The sequence below is a fragment of the Lepisma saccharinum genome, chromosome 2, assembly GCF_977018435.1.
Source record: "Lepisma saccharinum chromosome 2, izLepSacc3.1, whole genome shotgun sequence".
Taxonomy (NCBI): Eukaryota; Metazoa; Arthropoda; class Insecta; order Zygentoma; family Lepismatidae; genus Lepisma; species Lepisma saccharinum.
Window position 1 is genome coordinate 89209063 of NC_139230.1, and position 20717 is coordinate 89229779.

The following is a 20717-nucleotide window of genomic DNA, read 5'->3' on the forward strand; positions in this document are numbered from 1 at the left end:
CTAAAGCATAGACCCAAATTTCTAAGGATAACCGTACAACTAATATAGATTCGGTAAGGAAGAAATTATCCGATATAAAAGATTGTTTCATTCACTAGAACATGCGAACCTTACAATTTTGTTAGGATTGAAGGGATTTAAGTAAATAACAGAAAATATAAGGTCTCCGTTATGTTCAAACAACTGCGTACAGATGGCGCTGAAGTGGTAGTTTTGTTAATACCGGTGCATTTTCTTTCTTTTATGACTAGTATGGAAGATTTTGTGGTGAAAAAAAGATCACATGTTCTTCCCGCACGCATCTGAAATACTATGTGAAAAAATGAAAACATTTCGAACCTTCAGAGAGTAGTGCTTATCATTAAAATTTTTGAAGTGGCGTTTTGTCGCAATATACTCCGTGGTGCAGATTTTAGCCAACACTGTTGCCGAGATTTCACTCCGTGCTTTCTAACGATATGATCAATGCAAGTTCTTGAAAGAGTGAAAATCAAACCAAGCTACAGGATATCGAATCCCGTACAGATACGAGAACAAGGGAACAAATATTCCACGGAGGATGTTAAAAATCTGAACAAGCTCGAAGGTAAGTCTTAATATTTAATAGCTTGATATTATCCATCAAAAGCATGTTTGAAATATAGGCAAAATGTATAATTTATTTACATGTTGAAGAAATATCTTCTGATGTAATTTCGGTGAGAATATCGCTTGAACCTATCAATTTCTTAAGCACTGCATGACTTTATTTACTTCCAAACGAAGTTGATAATTCTTTTTAAATGTAAAATCAGAATAGAATGTTATATTTTACGTTAGGCATAATCCTAACAACTACCGTTTTGAGATCATTACTATAGCATAAAATATACGTAGCTTAATATAGATTATATCTGATATCATTAAATCAATATTGCATAAAATGCTCTATTTTCATTCCTGTAAGTTAATTTCCAAACCTATGAAACTCGTGCTATTCACATGTACAAAATCGGAATGTTTATTACAAATCAGTAGTTTGTTTAAATGTTTTTTAATTTGCCCTTGTCCATGGTTGAAACGAGTACTTTCTGACCTGTTTTCTGCAAGAGTTTTTCCATTTTCATTTTTGAAGCAGCTCACAAATATTCATACGTATTAAGTAGGTCAGGTTAAGTTAGGTTTGATTCGAATAGATGTAATGTGAGATCTCTGAATGTTTGCACGTTTCGGACGCAGTTCTGTTATCTTCCTTTACAGAAACACGTCAGAAAACCGGTTCTGTAAACTGTATGAAGCTCTTCTGTTTTCTTGTCCTTTTATAATTTAGGACGGCTCATAATGAGAGTGCATTTCGTCCAATAACTTGATGTTATATGTATTTAAAGTGTAAAAGTACACCCTGACAGTTATGAGACTAAAATCTTACCGTCTATCTAACACAAGTCTGTATGTTTACTGAGAATTTCCAAATGAGTACCGGTATAGATAAATGAAGATACTAGTTCCCACACTTGCAAGTACAAGGGCAATAATTGAATTGTGGATGACACAGAGCTTCATAGAAATCATAATTTGTCCTGATTATGCTACGTATATTTGGTTGAATATCAGATTGGATTTCAGTAGCCGTCTGTACTAAATAGTTTAATTCGAATACCAGTGAGTATGAAGCTTGACTAGTTTTTCTCTCATACCTATGACTGATTGATTTTGCATGGATGTCTGATATTATCATTCCATACAGTTAAATGTTTTAAAAATGCTTTTTTTTTCTTTTTGGATGGTCCACTATGTAGGACTCCCGTGTATACAAATTTAGCCTGATTAACTTTACCCAACAAGACTACTTCTGACATCGATATTCTGACCTAAAATTATCACGAAACAGATTGTCTCGTCCATACCTTTCATTTGATATATTACATGAACATATTTGGATGAGTTTGAAATTTGACCTTTTATGGTCAGAAGATGACCTTAAAATGACCTATAAGGTCTAAATTTTTGGTGGCATCCACCCTAGTTTTTCTGTCAGACCCATGACTGATTGATTTAGCATGGATTCCTATTATTAACATTCCATGCAGATAAAAGTTTTTTTAAGCTTTTTTGCTTCTTGGCTGGTCTACTATAATAATTCAAATAAAAATATAGTAGGAACTGAATTTCCATTTCATAATGTATTTCTGTTATTTTACCTCCAACTTCTGCTCCTTGGGACAATGATGATGAATAATGATTTGATAAAATGAATGATTGGAATAAAGATAATGATATAAATACATACATGAAACCAGGATTCGAACCTGGAGGAAGTTCACTCCATATAGCGTTGCAATCATCACTCTACTATGAAGATATTTCTAACAATTATTTTGCAAATTTCTGTTTTAGCCTCATCATATTTAACATTCATTATAAAGTTAGATCACTGAAGTGAACTCATATCGTAAACCAAACAGCCCTTTAATAACAGGACGATATCGTTAAGCATTATAGTGCCAATTGGATCCATTATTATCAAATCCATTTACACAACATCTGTAAGTTCCATTATTAACTCAACTTGTCTAAGGTTGTAACAATTTAATATCAATATTTTTTAAAAATGTTTTGTAAGTTCATAGTCTTATATACGATGTTAAAACTATTTTTATTTGTTCCTTTTGCACATGAGCATTTGAGAAACTAATCGAAGTGTCTTCTACCAATAGTAAAGAGCACTATTGAAATTTTTACAAAAGGACAATAGGTTTGACCGACAATGGCAGTTGGTGTATAAGCTTCTACGGAATATAAATCAACAAAGTGGACTGTTTGAACTTTACATGGAAGAGTACATACATTTTTGCTTGATAGCGTAGACACTTGATTGAATGGTGATGATTTATTAGAAATCAATAGTGCAAAATATGCTCAAGAAATTATGTTTCAAGCCTTAATAATATCTGACAGCAAGTGGCCATCAATTGTAAATTGTATATTAGGGAAAACAGGAGAGAAAAAACAGTGCGAGGGGTGACTTACTTGTCTTGTCTGTCAAGCATTGGCACGCATTCATTGATATTCTAAAACTAAAAACTAAAAAACTAAACCCACAGCGCTACAGCCCTTGAAGGGCCTTGGCTTACCTACCGACTGCTGGTCTCCCTCCCACACTGTTCCTCCGTCACCTGTTATAGCGTGGAGGTCTTAGACCAGTATTGGGGTGACGGGTGATCAGCCCGACGAACCCCCAGCCGTTGTTGAAGGTCTTCTAGACCGGGTTCGCTCACTCACTCGGAGCTTCCCAATTTCCTCACGATGGTGGGTTGCCACCGGCCCTATACGTAGGCCGAATAAATTCCGACCAGAGCCGGATTCGAACCTACGCCGTCCCGCAGAGAACGATCTCAAGACGAGTGAACGCCTTAACCCGCTCGGTTACGGAGGAGGACGTCATTGATATTCTTGCAAGCTTAAATTTTGAGAGGTATTTTCAAAAATCCTAAGAAAATAAATTTCTTCCTGAATCCGATGATGATTTGCAAAAAGCATATCTCTCAGACAGTGGCGGCAATTAGGGGGAGGGGCAGATGGCCCCACTTTTACCCCAATACTATACAAAACCTTATCTACCAAGGGAAATTAAAGTGTCCAAGTCCTCTCCCAGATTTGGAACCCAATCCCCAACACTGCTCTCAGAGAACGCAATAATGTTTTGCAGGGCACGATAAAGACAAATAATAAATATGCATTGAAACAACAACGTAAATATGATTTTATATATCCCGAAAATCTAGTTTTAGTAGTCCCTGTAAACAATTATTTGTAAGCTATTGAACTTCTATTCTAATGGTAGACCTATTTATTACTGTATTGTATCTTTCCTCAAAATACGTTTTTTTTAAAAATCTACTTTATACACAGAAAGGCTATTTGGGACTGGACCTACAGTTTAAAGTGGGATTCAAACCACTATATACAGTCACCGGCAATAAAAATGGGACACCTATATTCTGAAATACCTGCATCCCTGCAATGCCTTTTGTGTGTTGCCTAACTCAACGGCAGTGACAGAACTTGCCATTGAAAATTTGCTATTACAATTTACTCATCGCCGTAGATTTAGACAACACACAAGACGCATTGCAAAGAAGGGAGACTTTCAGGATCTAGTTGTCCCATTTTTATTTGGCGTCACTGTGCAGTCACCGTCTATCGAACCTGGGAATCCTGTATTACAAAAGCGATTATGTTACCACTTTCCCAAGGGGGAGGCTCAACTTCCCTCGCAATTCATACCAATATGTTGCTGAACTCGATGATATATCAGCAGTGTTTAAATAGTTACTCTTTAAAAGTAACTCCGAGTTAATCACTTGAGAGAGTACTTTACTGTTCCTTAGACATTGTTATTATTACAGTTACTTTACTCTAGATTTGTTTCATCTCGTAAGACGTTGTTCGGATCATGAGTTGCAAGCGCGATATTCTCTTCACCACCGATGACCACCAAATGCTTATCATTAAGTTTCATGAAATTATAACTTATTTCTTACATTTCATGTACAAACATTGATGCAATAAAATTCACAGTGAACTTCTTTTACAAAGCAATGACGATTAACATTTCATTTTATTTTGTTGAGCAAACCAAACATTTTTTAGAATTTTTGTTGATCTCTAAAGTTACTGTGTGTCCATGAGAATTGTTGGAGATTATGTATGTAGTCTGTAAGTGTTCTAATACAAATAAACTTGGGATACATCCTGGCTCTTGACGAAAAAAAATACAAAATTGTCCTCATGGTCTCAAGATTTTAATAATCATCAACTGATTGATTGATTGATTGATTTGCTTTATTTTACTTCGCTTTTTGTGCCACTTTTGGCTAGTTTACTATGATGGAGATGAGTGGATATGATGAAATTGATGAATGGACACTCACGAACATCCATGACCAGGCCAGGATTCGAACTCGGGACCCCTGGTGTCGTAGCACGATGTGCTAACCACTCTCTCTCTCTCTCTCTCTTTTTTTTTTTTTTTTTTAAGGAAATGCCCCCTACACGGAGGTATCTCCCAACATTCACTCTTTTTTCTTACTTTTACACTTCTCAATTCTTACATTTTCTTTGTTTCTTATCAACTGGACGAACACAAATACCCATGCCTTACCCGGGACTCGAACCCAGAACCCCTGGCGTTGTAGCGCGTTTTGCTAACCACTCCGCCACGGAGGTCGACGTCCACTCCGCCACGGGGGCCGGCTTTAATAATCGTCAATTTACCCATTCTTTGAGGGGAACATTTGGTTCAAGTTAATATTTCTTTCCATGCAGTAAAGTAATTGTACAACTTACTAGTTAGGTGGAAAAATAACTGAGTTACAATTACTAATTTCATAACGTAAGTAGTTTACAGTTACTGTTACTTGAAAATGTTACTGATACTTCCAAAGATTCTACATCAGCTGCAGAACTGAAAACCAGAATAGACCAAATCCGTAAAGAACTATGAAACAGGACATTGTGTGGTGACATGACATGCAAATAAATTAGATGCTCTACAAAACTGTATTTAATATTTAACTATTATAAAAATAACAAATATGTCTTCTATTGTGTATCCAGGATTCTTCTGACATTTTTTTTTCAAAATCGCGATATTAAAACTCAGTAAAAATAAGGGTGCAGAATTACATGTTTATTCACTTGAAGGATAAAAGATTGAGGATCATTAGACAGCGCTAATTTTATAAATATTTACAAAATGTTCAAGTAATCCAGTCTGCAAATTTATGAAGAAAATCTGGTAACGTTACCAATAAAAGATATAAATGTGTTCAAGTACTGTCATATAAAGTGAATTCTACCGTCAACGCAGCAGTCGCTTCAAACGTAATTGCAAAATGGTTTCAAATATTTCAATTACTCTCCTTACTTTATGCATTTCGTGTTTGAATTAACTAAAGTTATCTTTGTATGTTCTCTTCTGCTTTCGAAAAATTAAAAGAAATACGTAATACAATACAAGGGATTTTATATTACTATTACGACTATTACTATCCTCCATTGCTGATAAATTGTTGTATTTTTTTCAATAAGAACATACAACTAAAATCTCATGATAAACAATTACGTTGTTCCAAATCTACTTAGATTTTTCAATGAAATCTGCTAACCAACGTGACGTCATATCCCATCAAGTAGTACCCTAATCGACCAACCTGTGTGTATCTACCTTGATTACGCGGAGATTTGGCAACATGGCCCTCGGTTACCATGACAAACGGTGCTGCCATCTGTTATCGAAAAATTACCACAAAATTGCCTTTAGTACGGTCTTAAGCAATATTTGTTGGGAAACATTTGCTTTGACTTTGTGCATTGTAGTCTGTTTGCAGTTTGAAAAAAATGTTAACTTTATTGAATGATTTATATTCCTTCAGTTGATTGAAAGCAGTTTCAGCCCATGAAAGTTTAGGTTTACTTAAAGAAAGTTGACTTGACAACAGTGACGTAGGAGTTGTTAAAATTTGCAGTGTGTAAAAATCAGCAAAGGGGGGGGAAAATCTCTTTAAAAATACATGTAGAGTCGTTTCAGACTTCGTGAGATTTGTTATTCTCATTTGGTGAAAGCAGTTTCAGCCCATGGTACAATCAGTGCGTGCGAAATCATATTTGGATGTTTACGTTTTCACGGTTGTTTGTAGATTTTAATAATCGATATTAGGAATTCAAAGGTAGACTTTTAAGAGAATACAAATGAGCGTGAAAGACAGTATTATTCGTTTCGTGAACGCAGTTTCATTAAATGACGCTTTATCATTGCCTCGTGAAAATTTCCGAAGGCAGACATGCATTTAAGAGAGTAAGGCTTGATTCACATCCACACTCAAGCAACACTCAGGTAACTATCCCTTAACGCTCCGCTCACGGTCAGTGGGTATCCACACTAGCGGTCAAGCTTCGCTCCGGTAAAGGTACGATCAACGTCATTCTGGTGTTGGTTTCTTCACAGAGTACACCGATTTTTCTGTATAAAAAGCCTGCTGATTGTGCTAAGTACAATGTTAAGAGATTTCCCACGACGGACTTGTCTGTTACTGCACTGGCTTTAATTAGAAGAAAAATAAGATGAAAGAGAATTGGGAAAGCGGGAATTGATTGATATGGTTGATTTACTTTTCTGCCAGTTTTGATGAGGATGCGTTGTGATATGACGAAATGGATAAAGGGACATCACGAAGAACATCAATGCCCAGGCCGGGATTCGAATTCGGAGTACCTGGCGTCTTAGCGTGCTGTGCTAACCACTCGGCCACGGAGTGATTGATTTAGTTTATTTTACTTCGCTTTTTGTTCCACTTTGGGCTAATTTGAGAAGATCAGGATGAGTGATGATATCATGAAATTGATGAATGGACACTCACAAACAATCATGCCCAGTCCGGGATTCGAATCCGGGACCCCTCGGCCACAGAGGTCGCCTATTAAAATATAGTACTGTTTATTGATATACTTTCGGTTTGAAATCGGCAGCTACAATGTGCAAAACTGTAAATGTCAACAATGGTAAACACTACTTTGTCGCTCTAGGTTTGGCATGAACATTTTCGGCCTCAATGTTTCATATCGACATTGTTGACCATTTCTTTGATCAGAAAGTTACCGACACAACACGTGACAGATAATCATGAGATTCTAAGCCTAGTTTCAAGGACCCGATTGTTACGCACATCGTGTGAAAAGTCGTCTTCCTCGACTAAAAGAAAAGTAATAATTTTGTTTAGTATTCCGTAAACGAAAAACAAGTTCGTCTAGATATCAAGAATGATTTTTTTGCTTTGGCAGAGGGTTGACCAATACCTCCTTCCCCTTTACAAACACACACACACAAATGAAAATTTTGTTGTCCGGAAAAATGTGAGTGTCAAGAGGTGTTAGCTTTTTGATTTAAGGATTTTAATTCATGCAAAAAAGGTCTTTACAACTACAGCGCAGAAGGAATGACTTGGTAGTGACGTCATCTCCTACCTTCACCTCTCCTTCCAGAAGCAAAGGCTCATTGGCTAGAGCGGACGACAAGGTGACGTGCAAACCAATCGAAATCATTCCGAGAGGAGTGATGCAGGCGTGCAAACCCCCACACTGTTACATTAGTCTTTCGAACGTCCAGCAACGTATCACAAATATGGATTCTTTTGATGAAGCAACCGTGCGCCAAACAATCCATGGTTTATACACGAAAGGCATTGTTGTCACCATACATAAACTGATGAAGGAACTGCAAGAAAATGTTAATTTTAAGGGTTCGCGTTGGTCGTTGCGTATGATCATATGAAAATTAAGTTTCAGATTTAAAAAACACAGCGTAAGTAGCAGGAAGCTACTCCTTGAACGAAACAGCATCGTTGATTTGCGGCGATCATTTTTGCGTGAAGTTAAAGAACTGCGCAGAGAGCAACCCTTCCGATCTTTCATTTACATGGATGAAAGTTTCGTGAACATACACCACACTGTCCCCAAAGTTTGGCTGGATTCCAAAGATTCGGGAGGGAGGGGGGGAAGTACTAACAGGAAAAGGCCCCAGGTTTATTATTGTGCATGCCGGTGGTGAAAGTGGATTTGTGGAGGGGGTGAAGTTAGTGTTACTTTCAAAAACAACTTCTGGGGACTATTATGGGGAGATGAAACTAACAATTTTATGTTGTGGTTCGAAGAACAGCGTCTTCCCAATCTGCCTCCAAACTCTGTTATTGTGTGTGACAATACTCCGTACCACAACAAGTTAGTGGAAAAAATCCCAACATCAAACAGCAGGAAGGATGAAATGAAGTCGTGGCTGTCACCTCACAATATTCTGCATGCAGAAGGTTTGCTGAAAGCCGAATTATATGAAATTATTAAAATAAACAAACATAAAATAAACATCTAGCAGTGCTAACTTTAAATTGAAGATTGGTAGTTTGCACCGCGATCTTTACTGCTCGTACTCTTACTCGTGCCATGATTCCTTTCACAGTAGGTGGCAACGCTGATTTAGCAGGGAGTGACGTCACAGCCAGGTTATTCCTTCCCGGCTGTAGTGTTCATGGATCATATTTGTGGTTAGTCCCCTATTGAAATTTTTTATTGTCTATAATTGTAATTTGGTTGTTTGGGTCAGTTTTTTCCTTAAATGTCTTTTACTTGGTTTTATGAAATCACATATTTTGACCGATGTTTTACAAACAGAATTGATAGGAAAATATTTTGGGATTGTTTTGCCCAATGCCCCCATCAATCAATTTTATCTATACACGCCTTTCTCTGTGTTTCAATAGGTCTTTGACTTCAGCCCGCTCATCTTCTACACAAAACATATCCTCTGCAACGGGCTGAAGACTACTACTGAACCGTGGGTGGGTTGAGCGTTACACGAGTTCACATGAACGATCAAGCTTCGGAAAAGTCAAGCTCCGCCCCCTCGCGCTCCAGTCAAATATTCTTTCCACCTGATCGTGACCGAAGTGCTAGCTGAGTGTGATCGAAGCGAACCTTGACCGAACCGCTAGGCATGAATGCTTTAGTGTTTGGAAGTAACTACAGGGTGGCTCAATAAGTCACTTAACACCCCCAGTACAAGGCCATTGCAGCGCGCAACATGGAAATGGTGATGAGCAATCGTTATCAGGCCAAGGGGGAACCACATTGACGCCACCCACACGGTCGGCGGCCATCTTGATGTCCGCCATCTTGAATTCAACTTCAGAATTTTAAATGGGAAGGGGGTCGTGCGACATATCAAAATGGGCTAGAATTTCACGAGAAATGCAATGCTGAAGGTTTTTTCGACGTATCTTTAACTAGTAAAAAGTTATGACTGAATTCTTGTACCAATTAGCTCCTTTTCGAGGTGTTAGAAAAATGCCTTAAAATTTGTTTAGCGCTTCGGTAATGCATCGAGATCAAAGTGACGTCTATGGAGAGACGTTCGCATGCCATTGCACATTATTTTAATCGGATACATCCATGAAGAGCTGTGCATTAGGAATGGTTGTCGCGAACAATTTACAGTATGACGCTTCCATTGAATTAAAAGTCCTTCACAGTGACAAGGCTAATGTTTATGTTCAGAAGGAAGTTCATAAACAGAATATTCGATGCTTTTTATCTGATAACCCATTTTCGACAGATCAAAGCTGAATGGTTAGTGTTGGTAAGTTAATTGTGTGGCGTGCTGTGTGGAACACGATTGGTTAGTCAATTTTCCATCAACGGAACCTTAAATGCTTAGGGCTAATTGTATTTGTTAAATAAACAGTTCTTTTTCATCCTTGCTTATGGAAGAAGGTACTTTTTACAGAGTGTTTTTCAATAGGGAAGAACACCAGAACACTTATGGGAACGTTATGAACCAGTTTTTGTCCGAAGTTAGTTATCAGATGACAAGGGTCACATATTCTGTTTATGAACTTCCTTATGAACATAAACATTAGCCTTGTCACTGTGAAGGACTTTTAATTCAATGGAAGCGTCACACTGTAAATTGTTCGCGACAACCATTCACAATGCGGAGCTCTTCAGGGATGTATCCGATTAAAATCATATGCAATGGCATGCGAACTTCTCTCCCTAGACGTCACTTTGATCTCGATGCATTACCGATGCGCTAAACAAATTTTAAGGCATTTTTCTAACACCTCGAAAAGGAGCTAATTGGTACAAGAATTCATTCATAACTTTTTACTGGTGAAAGAAATGTCGAAACAACCTTCACCATTGCATTTCTCGTGAAATTCTAGCCCATTTTGATATGTCGCACGACCCCCTTCCCATTTAAAATTCTGAAGTTGAATTCAGGATGGCGGGCATCAAGATGGCCGCCGACCGTGTGGGTGGCGTCAATGTGGTTCCCCCTTGGCCAGGCAATGATTGGTCATCGCCATTTTCACATTCCATGCCGCAGTGGCCTTGTACTGAGGGTGTTAAGTGACTTATTGAGCCACCCTGTAGTTACAAGCAACTGAGTTACAAGTAACAGTTACTTTTTTTTAGAAAATGTAACTGTAAATAGTTACTTTTAAAAGTGAGTAACTGTAACTGTAACTGAGTTACTTTTTTACGATAGAAGTAACGTTTTAACAGTTACTTCTACAGTTACTTTGCGACACTTAAATTGCTATTAAGTGTCATAAATTATTGGCGATTTAGGATACAAAGTGAACTGGAATTTAGTTTCTGCTGTGATATAAAAGCCCATCCTTGATACATTAATTCTTGCAAACCATAGATGAAGAGGAAAAGAGAAAGTAGTTGTAGTAAATTTGTCTCCTGACGATGGTCAGTCGGTAGACTCCAGCCAGGTGCCAGGAATTTCAAGGTTTTTCACTCTTGCATCTAGTAATGCCACAAAGCAGATAATGTACATCATATACAGAGATAAACTAATAATACATACTTTTTATTTTTGCACATAATAACTAGTCGTCTACAGCACACTTCTAATGATAAAATGATTGCAACTTCATTTGCTGGCATTCAGACTGAAGTCTGATATTATTGCTTTTGAGTAGCTCCCCAACTGTCCTCATGGAGATTCTGGTTCTCTCACCAGGGATGATCCAACTTGTGGCAGCTTGCACCAAAGGAGTGAGAGTTAAATCTTTTGCTATGCAGAAATGACAGACAAGTACAATGGTTTTGTAAACACAAAACTTAAAGAGAAATTACTTGGCAGATTGAAGAAACAATGGAGAAAAATGAGCTGAAGAATTGAAGAAAATGAAAAGGGTACAGGGAACTGCAAAAATGTAGTGAAAGACAAGTCCTCTGTAAAGAATTGAGTAAATGAAGGTTCATGTTAGACATAATTCCAGAAAGAAAAGAAGAAAGTGGTGAATAATTGACAGTACTGCAAGTGGCACTAGTTGTACGTTGGGTTAGTGTAAAAAAATAATATATGGAAAGGTGTACCCTTTCATCATAAAATCGTATGCAGATTATAGATTTTACTAATATGTATATCTACAGTAAACATCAATAATATTAATCTGTGTTACTCAAAAGTGAATGGCTCCATTATTAAAAACTCTGCAGCTAAATGTTCTTTATTGAATACCTACCATTTCTGTTGGTTCCTTTGGTTTTAAACTAAACTAAACTAAACTCCATAGTCCAACAGCCCTTAGAGGGCCAGGGCCTGCCAGAGCGGCTATTCATTGGATGACGCGTTGTCAGCGCATCAGATCCAATCGCCACTGTTTTTCTGACTTTCATGATCGGAACCTGCTACTTCTTGAAGTAGCTTACAAATTGTCCTCTCGACGCCGGGTCAACACCAAAATTTTGTGGGCACCCACCAAGAATCTAACCCGGGACCACTCCCACCAAAGGTGAGGGTGCCAACAACTTGACTATGCAGGAGCCTGTTCCTTTGGTTTTAGAACAGAAAAATCAAGTAGATCAGCCCTACTCCCCTTTGCAAATTTAGACTTGGTCAGGGGACACAATTATTGTCTTGAACAAAAAATCCTGCATTCAAGTAGGTATGTCTCACAGCAGGAAACATTTGGGAAAATTTGTATTCATTTTCAATAGAAAACCCTTTACCAAAAGTACCAAATATATCGAAAGTGAAGTCACCCTTGAAGATCACTCTACTGAAATCTGTTGCCACCATTAAGAATCAATTCACTCGTAAGCTTTACTCATCTCCTTTCAATTGAAGGACTTGGGTATAAAACATGGTAAGTGACATTTTGATAATTTTTGAGATACAATGTGTATCGTGTAGTCCATAGTAAATGGAGTCGAATCATACTAGAAGTGTTTAGTTTCATCAACAGATGAGAGAGCTAGGCGTGTTGAAAGTTATCTACCAGTTGTTTCATGTAAAGTGTGGTAAGTAGCAAATATGGCGGCGAAACGGCTGTTACTGAATTGCAACGTGTCTCAGAAAGTTCGCGAGTATTGGGGCAACAGCAAAGATGAAAAAGACTTAGAAAGTGTATATGATATCCATAATAACCCGGAATATTTACCACCGACTAAGAATTAAGAGAATTAATAGGTTGCCAATCAAAAATGCGACTAAAACTGTGCATGGCCAGGAACATTCCATTTCATGTAAAACGTGGTATCTACTGTAGATACCATTGTTTACATGCAGCAGTGTTCATAATATCAGTTTCGAATTAAATTTTACTCTCGTGCCTGGATGTGAACTGCGATTTAGTAGAGAAGTACATACTTTTCTTCTACTAGATATAAATAACTATAGTCACATAGAAATTCGTTTGATTTTTAATTAAGTATGCACATTTAAGGCTGCTTTAAGATAATATGCCTTACAAGCAACTCCAAAAATGTATTACACTTAAGGAATATGTAACTTGATCTGAATCATATCAATTATTTGGAACAGTTTAGTTTTTTTTATAAAATATTTCTTTCATAAATCTGTGATGCACATTTTAAAAGTTATAGTACTTTTATGGTGGCCCTAATAACGTATTTGTAATTTAATTGACTTTCGTATTTATGATATGTGTGACTTTGATGAAAGGAAATTACTTTATTGTTGATATTGCAAATATGTCTTCTTCTTGATTTGAAATTATAACTATCTTAATCCCTCAGAGCTAAATATCAGTGAAAACTATTAAAAACGTAAGCCCTATGTACATTTAAAAGCATTCTTTTCAAACATGTCAAGTTAGAGAAAAATACAACAGAAAGTTACAAGGTCATAATTGTGTCTTCATTGATTTGCTTTATTTTACTTCGCGTCTTGTGTAACTTTTGGCTCATTTGCGTAGATGGATATGAGCGATGATATGATGAAATTGATGAATAAGCACTGAAAAAAATCAATGCCCAAGCCGGGATTTGAACCTGGGACCTCTGGCGTCGTAGCGCCACTCCGTCACGGGGCCGGAAATTGTCAACTTGAAGATAGAGATTTAAACTAGGGATGGCGTTTTGGAAAAAATTGTTCTTCGATTTTCGAAAATGAAATTTTTCGATTCTTCGTTTATCGGTTTTATCGAAAAATATTCGTTTTTCGACAACAAAAAGTTTTTTAAAAATTTTTTTTTTCATTTTTCGAAAAAGACTTCGTTTTTCTAAAAAAAAAAAAACATTTTTCGAAGAAAAAAAATCGTTCGAAATTTTTTCCCAAAAACGAAAGACGATGTTTTCCCGAAAAACAACAAGTAGATCAGGTTATTCTTTATTGAATAAAATTATTATTACCAAAGACTTTCAGTTTTGTGTTACAAATAGTTATGGTTGCTATCAAAGGTCTAATGTCAAAATATTATTATTGAACTTACATCACAAGTTAGCTTGAATAAAGTGGTATCTGATCACTCATTTTGATAATATCGTTGCATGTAAAGCATGGTAACTACAACAATTCCTTGAACAATCCTCAAACAAATCGCATGTAGCACCAGCGAAACAAAATAATTTGAATGAAATGGCATGTTTGTATGATAGTTTCATACAAGTGAATCATATTTGCTGTAAATAATTTTAGACATTTATTTTCATTTGTAAATCAGATTTTTTGAAACATCAACTTTGAATATCTCGAAACCTGCATTTTGTCACTTACCATGTTTTACACCCGAGTCCTTCAATTTACAATTGCATCTGTGTTAAATGGACACATTGGTGTCTTGAGGATATTGGTGGAGTAACTAATTCTCTTGAGGGAAGATAATTCGTTTTGTTCCTTTAGTTCTCCTTATTTCCTTAATTCTTTTATCTTATACGTCAAATGAAGATATTGGCATTTATTTGTAACTTCATGGAGATTTTTATTAGTTGGGAAACAGTGATCGACTGATCGTTGAAAGATATGTAAAGTTGTGAGGGGTGAAGAACTCCATCATACACCTTCTAATGCAACATAATTTTTTAACATCAAATGATGTGTTTTAGTTTCATCAACAAAAATATCATTAATTTTGCGTGAATGAAAATTGTGCAATAATGTGCTCCTTAAAAATATGAAAAAAATGTGTTTGGAAATGACGCATGAGTGTAGGAAGTGTCTACCAGAAAGAAACAAGCATAACACATTTTCATTCCCTAGTCAACCATCATGGCCGAGTGGTTAGCATTTGCATGCTATGAAACCAGGTGCCCCAGTTTAGAATCCCGGTCTGGGCATGGGTGTTCTTTGTAAGAATCCCTTCATCAATTTCATCATATCATCACTCCATCATCAAAATTAGTCAAGAGTCACAAAGGCAACATAAAATAACCTAATTCAATCAGTCAACATTTGCATTCTCATTATAAATTACATCTTTTATGGGAATCTACACTGCAGATCAAGTTTCCTTAAGTTCCTGTGCATGAAGTTGTCTTTATCCTATTGAAAATTCTGCTTACTCTTTTCAGTAGATCAATGGCTGTTTTGAAACATCTACTGTTTTAAGTATCAACTGTAATGCTTCTGTATTCTACTGTTTTACTAGGCTACTGTTTCCAGTAGATGAGTAGTAGAGAGGCAGCACTTAGTTCCTACGCGTCAGCAAAAATTCGATGCGACTGGTGTTATGTTACATCCGGTGTAGCGGGGTACGAGCGATTTTATTGTTGAGTCAGCAGAACGTGTCTGATCACGTTGAAGACATCGGAAGCGGTGGGGGAGGGGGTCAATGGATTTGTCACGTTGTTTCTTGATGTATGCTAACCTAACACGTGCGTATGTTTGTGTGTGTGTGTGTGGAGGAAATGCGCGCGCAACCATTGCGTATGATGCAAACACATGAAGAAATGATTTAAAGATGGCGCCGAAGCCCGAAAGCTTAGCGGCTACGGTTATTGCTCTGTAAAACAAGAGGCGTCGAGGGTTCGATTCCTGGTAGAGTCAATATTGATTGATTGATAGATTGAGTTAGTTTTTTTCAAGTCCATTTTATGCACGGTAAAACTAATCAGGATTGGACCTACAGTTGAAAAGTGGTGATTCGGACCACTATGTGCCTCCACCGAGTATCGAACCTGGGACCCTTTGATTACAAGGCGACGATGTCAATATTGAATGGTCTCGATTAGCCTGTGTGTACATAAAGCCAACAAAATGGTTGAGTTCGAAAATCGAGTTGGATTAGTGGTTAATGTTGTCACCTGGCAATGAAGAGGTCGCGGGTTCGATTCTCTAGGTAGTTAAATTAGGCCAATTGTTTAGTCCCGCCATTATAGGTCCCCGATTAGTCCATCTGTGCATAAATAGTTGTTGATTTAAGTCCACTTTATGCACAGTAAGGCTAATCGGGACTGGACCTACAGTTTAAAGTGGAATCTGAACCACTTGTGCCTCCACCGGGTATCGAACCCGGGGCCCCTTGATTACAAGGCGACGACGCTACCACTGCGCCATCAGGGAAGCCGTGCATAAATAGTGTTTGAATAAAATCAATATGGCGGCCTTGGGTTAGTGGTTATTGTTGTCGCCTGGTAATGAAGAGGTCGCGGGTTCGATTTTCTAGGTAGTTAAATGAGGCCAATTGTTTTGTCCCGCCATTATAGGTCCCGATTAGTCCATCTGTGCATAAATAGTATTTCAATAAAATCAATATGGCGGCCGCGTTTTGTGTTTAGCGGCGGCGGCGGCGCGCGGGGCGGGGCGGCGCGACGCGGGGGTGTTTTTTATTCCGCGAGATGTTTTAACCAAGTGGTTGAGGGTTCGATTCCCAATGTTGGTGAAAATTGGATATTCAATTGTATTTGTTTAAAAGTTCCGATTAGCTTTTTGTGCACAAAGAGAAAATGAACTAATTGGAAATAGGATGTTTATGCTGTAATGAAAAGGTCCCCGGGTTCGATTCACAATGTCAAATTGGCTGATAATGATGTTGTTTTTAAAATAAAAAAAAAAGAAGTGTGAATAAATTAGAATCTGTTGTTTTGCCGTGTGGGGCCCCAGTAACGATTATCTTAAATGCATAAAGAGTAGGTAAAATAAGCAAGATGGCCGTCACTATTGTTTTGTGATCAAAGAGGAGTCACAGGTTCGATTCAATCAAAGGAGGCAACATTCTATGTTTCAATTCCATGTAAAAGTCTAAAGTTATGTTTCGATTAACCTCAATGCATAAAGAGGAATTAAACAAAAACAAGCAAAATGGCGACAGATGTGATAAAATAAAAATTGAATTAGTTTTTTTATAGTGACAAGAAAAATTAGCGAATCACTGTTAGAAATAGAATGAAAATAAAGATACTTGCCTTTGCGTGCCCAGCGCTGTGCAGAAAAGCTCTCATGCTTTATCTCCGACAAGTCCACAATACACAATTTTTTTTTATTGTATAGTTAATTATTAATGTTGTTATTAACACAGATTCTTACCAGTGTGAAGAAAAGCTCTCATGCTTTATCTCCGACAAGTCCACAATACACACTTTTTCATTATATAGTTAATTATTAATGTTGTTATTAACACCGATTTTTACCAGTGTGAAGAAAAGCTCTCATGCTTTATCTTCGACAAGTCCACAATACACATTTTTTCATTATATAGTTAATTATTAATGTTGTTATTAACGATTGTTACCAGTAAAAATATAAACCATGAGGATTTTTAAAGGGGTGATAAATGAAAAAAAAAGCCAAGACATATATTTTATCCCTGTTTATTACCAATATTTACAAAATTCAAAAGAGCCGCACACACACACATACATATGTAAAATGTTTATATTGTGTCACCAGTTTATCAGCATGTTATTTAACAAGTTTTTATTCTTCAAGTTTGTTCACTCACCCACATAAGGAATTGTGTCACTATCATATCCATTTTCTGCTGCAACCACTGAATTAAAATGTTTCACTATTTTTTCCACAAGCATGTTCTCGCAAAAAAGAAACACTTCTTTGGAAAGTCTTTTTCCGTCGATGTTTTGTATAGACAAAGGCTCAGGTTTTGTACATCCATGTAGATGGGAAAGCACAAACTTCTCCTTATTACATGCATGGACAGGGGAAATATCTGTGCAACCGAAACATTGTTCGCGAAGGTCGAGAATGCAAGATTCCACACAGTTTCCAAAATATGATTTCAGATACGGCGACACTGTTTCACACATAACTTTCGCATGCTCGATGCACACAAATATCTTCATAAAGTTCCGCCACGAACTTTCTGCGATGAACACTATCTCCAGGGAACCGTAAGCTGGTTTTTTCCTTATAATGATCTGACGACGATTGTACAGTGTGGTTATCAGCAATTCATGTTGCTCACTTAGTGGGTAGGAAACACGAGGCTGCTCACCTGGAATAGCGATGTAATTGTCGATTACTGGAAACAATTCCTGAAGAGCGTGCCACTCCTGCAACTGTAATTCAACACCGGCCGCCCCGCTTCTGTGTAGCCTGACCACAGGTTGGAAATCCAAATGAGAGGAAAGTCCGATTGAGATAACCTTTGTTTTCGAAGCATTCAAATAGTAGACGTGATCAAATAATATCGACTGACGTATAAGACTAGTTACTTGTTTTTGTTCTTCAGGTAAATGCTGATCGCTCTCTTTCTGAAGAACCCCCTTGAAATTAGTGTACGGTTGAAATCTTTTTTTGAGCGGCATCGAAATAGAGGATTCCATGACTAAGAACTGCGAGATACTGCATGTCGCAGCGTGCAGATATACATTTGAAGAAATGCGTGGGTGTGTTTTTGAGACGCATGCGCGCGTAGCAAACCAAGCATGTGCTGGACAAAAAAGGTGGAGGGGGCGGGGCGTTACAAAGATCAATGGTGAGAGAAAAATCAGCAGAATATCATAAACGTCATATTGAGGAAATATTGGATAACAAATATTAATTAATTTAATTAAAGCATCAACCGCATTGTCGATCTGAAATTAGGTTTATAGACAGGGGGCAAAATGGAAAATATCGACGATGTTCTAGTATTGGATTGTTTCTGTATTTCCATCGGTATAATCCTCCACCACATTTGAAGCATACTGTTTTATCCTCTTTTTGAATGTAAAATAATCCTGCTTCGGACAGAGCTTCTACAAACGGGAATTCTTTTGATTGCCAGTTTCTGAAAGAGGACAATCTAGCATTGAAAGATCCCATCTCTGGATATTGCGTCATTGTTCTGTAAAGACACAAAACAAGATAAAGATTATAAGTAAGCTGTTGTAAACTGTAACGCTACAAAATTATTAATATACTATTAGGACTATATGTAACTTGTATAAAATTTCAAACAGTATTTACTGTCAATATTTTCTAGTATACGTACCGAGTATTATAAATTTAATTTACGAGTCAGCAAATAAGTTGTTATAATATTGTCGTTTTTTATCGGTACTGGGAATAAAATTTGAAATTTATGCATGGGTTTACCAGAGGCTCTATGGAATAAATACAGAAAACAGTAATGCCCACAGTACACAGACCAGTAACTTTGTATCTGATGAGTGTTGTACATATAGAATTTAGAGTTACTTTCCAAAAATCGCAAATGGTTATGCACATGTGGAGGTTTTCCGTAACTATCAAAAAATTCCCCCCGGGAGTTACTGTCTATGTAAATTGCTACCCAGTGCTTCCCGGGGCTATCTTTGGGGTCTGTATTTACAATCAACGCTGCTGGTAGTTCCACATGTACAGGTTATTCATTACCTGCGAAAACCCCAACATGATGATTGTCAAAGGCCCTATTTGATATTAACCCGTGAAGCAAATTTAAAGTCGACAGCATTGCTGGACACTAAATAGTAATATTGTGCAACTCACCTTGTTATACAATTAATCCAGATGAATATCTCTTTGATTATTAATTTCCATGAGAGCGTCAAATTCAGAGTAGATAACACAAGTCACAGTAGATTCCAAAGCCGATTTGAAGTGGACTTCCAAGCTAACAGCCCCTTGCCGTTGAAGACTGCAGTGTGATATGGCACTTGCAGCTGCGTCTGGTGTTATATCGAAAACAAGTAATGCGTATCCCTGGGGGTATTCCTCACGCGATATATTGTTTCCTTCATCCATATAGTGTATCCCTGTTCCAGAGAATAATGTGTGATATGCTGTTATGTACTTGTTGTTTTCAAAGTCTGGTTGAAGTGGTTTGCCGGGAATTTGGACTCCATCAACATATAAAGTAAAGAAGTTGTAATTGAAATGTTGAAAATTGAATGGGTTTGTAGACAGAGTGCCGTTGAATGCATCGTTGGTAACAAACCCCACAACTAATCGTTTCGGAAGACGTCCAAGTATCACATTGTCAATTGTTTTTGAAACAATATCTTTTGGAATAGTTACAGCTTTAAGTTGTACTCTTGTTAGAGGGTATTTTGCTGTATGTTTTTGCAGTATGCGATTGTGACTAAGTTTGATGGATGAACTGACCGATACTTTTCTAACATATAGTGTAGCATCCAGAATTTCCACTTTGCCTTCACTGTCATCTACTCCCATCAAGCAGAAAGTGTTTTTCGAAGGAATCAGTTTTATTCGCATTTCCACTCCATTGATCAAAAATTTCTCTTGATTGAAAATATCACAATGCAAGTAACCAAACATATCAAATGTTTTACTCTGTTTTGTTAGTTGGTTACGTTTTGTAAAGCCTTTGTTGTCTTCCGAAACGTTATCAAAAGCGCCTGCTGTATCCTTGTACCACAATGCACTTTGGAGATGAGATGATTTTGCAGATATGTCATAGTTCAGTGCTTTTTCAAAATAAGACCTGTATGGGTGCATGTGAGATGGAAACGAGATGAGTTTGTTA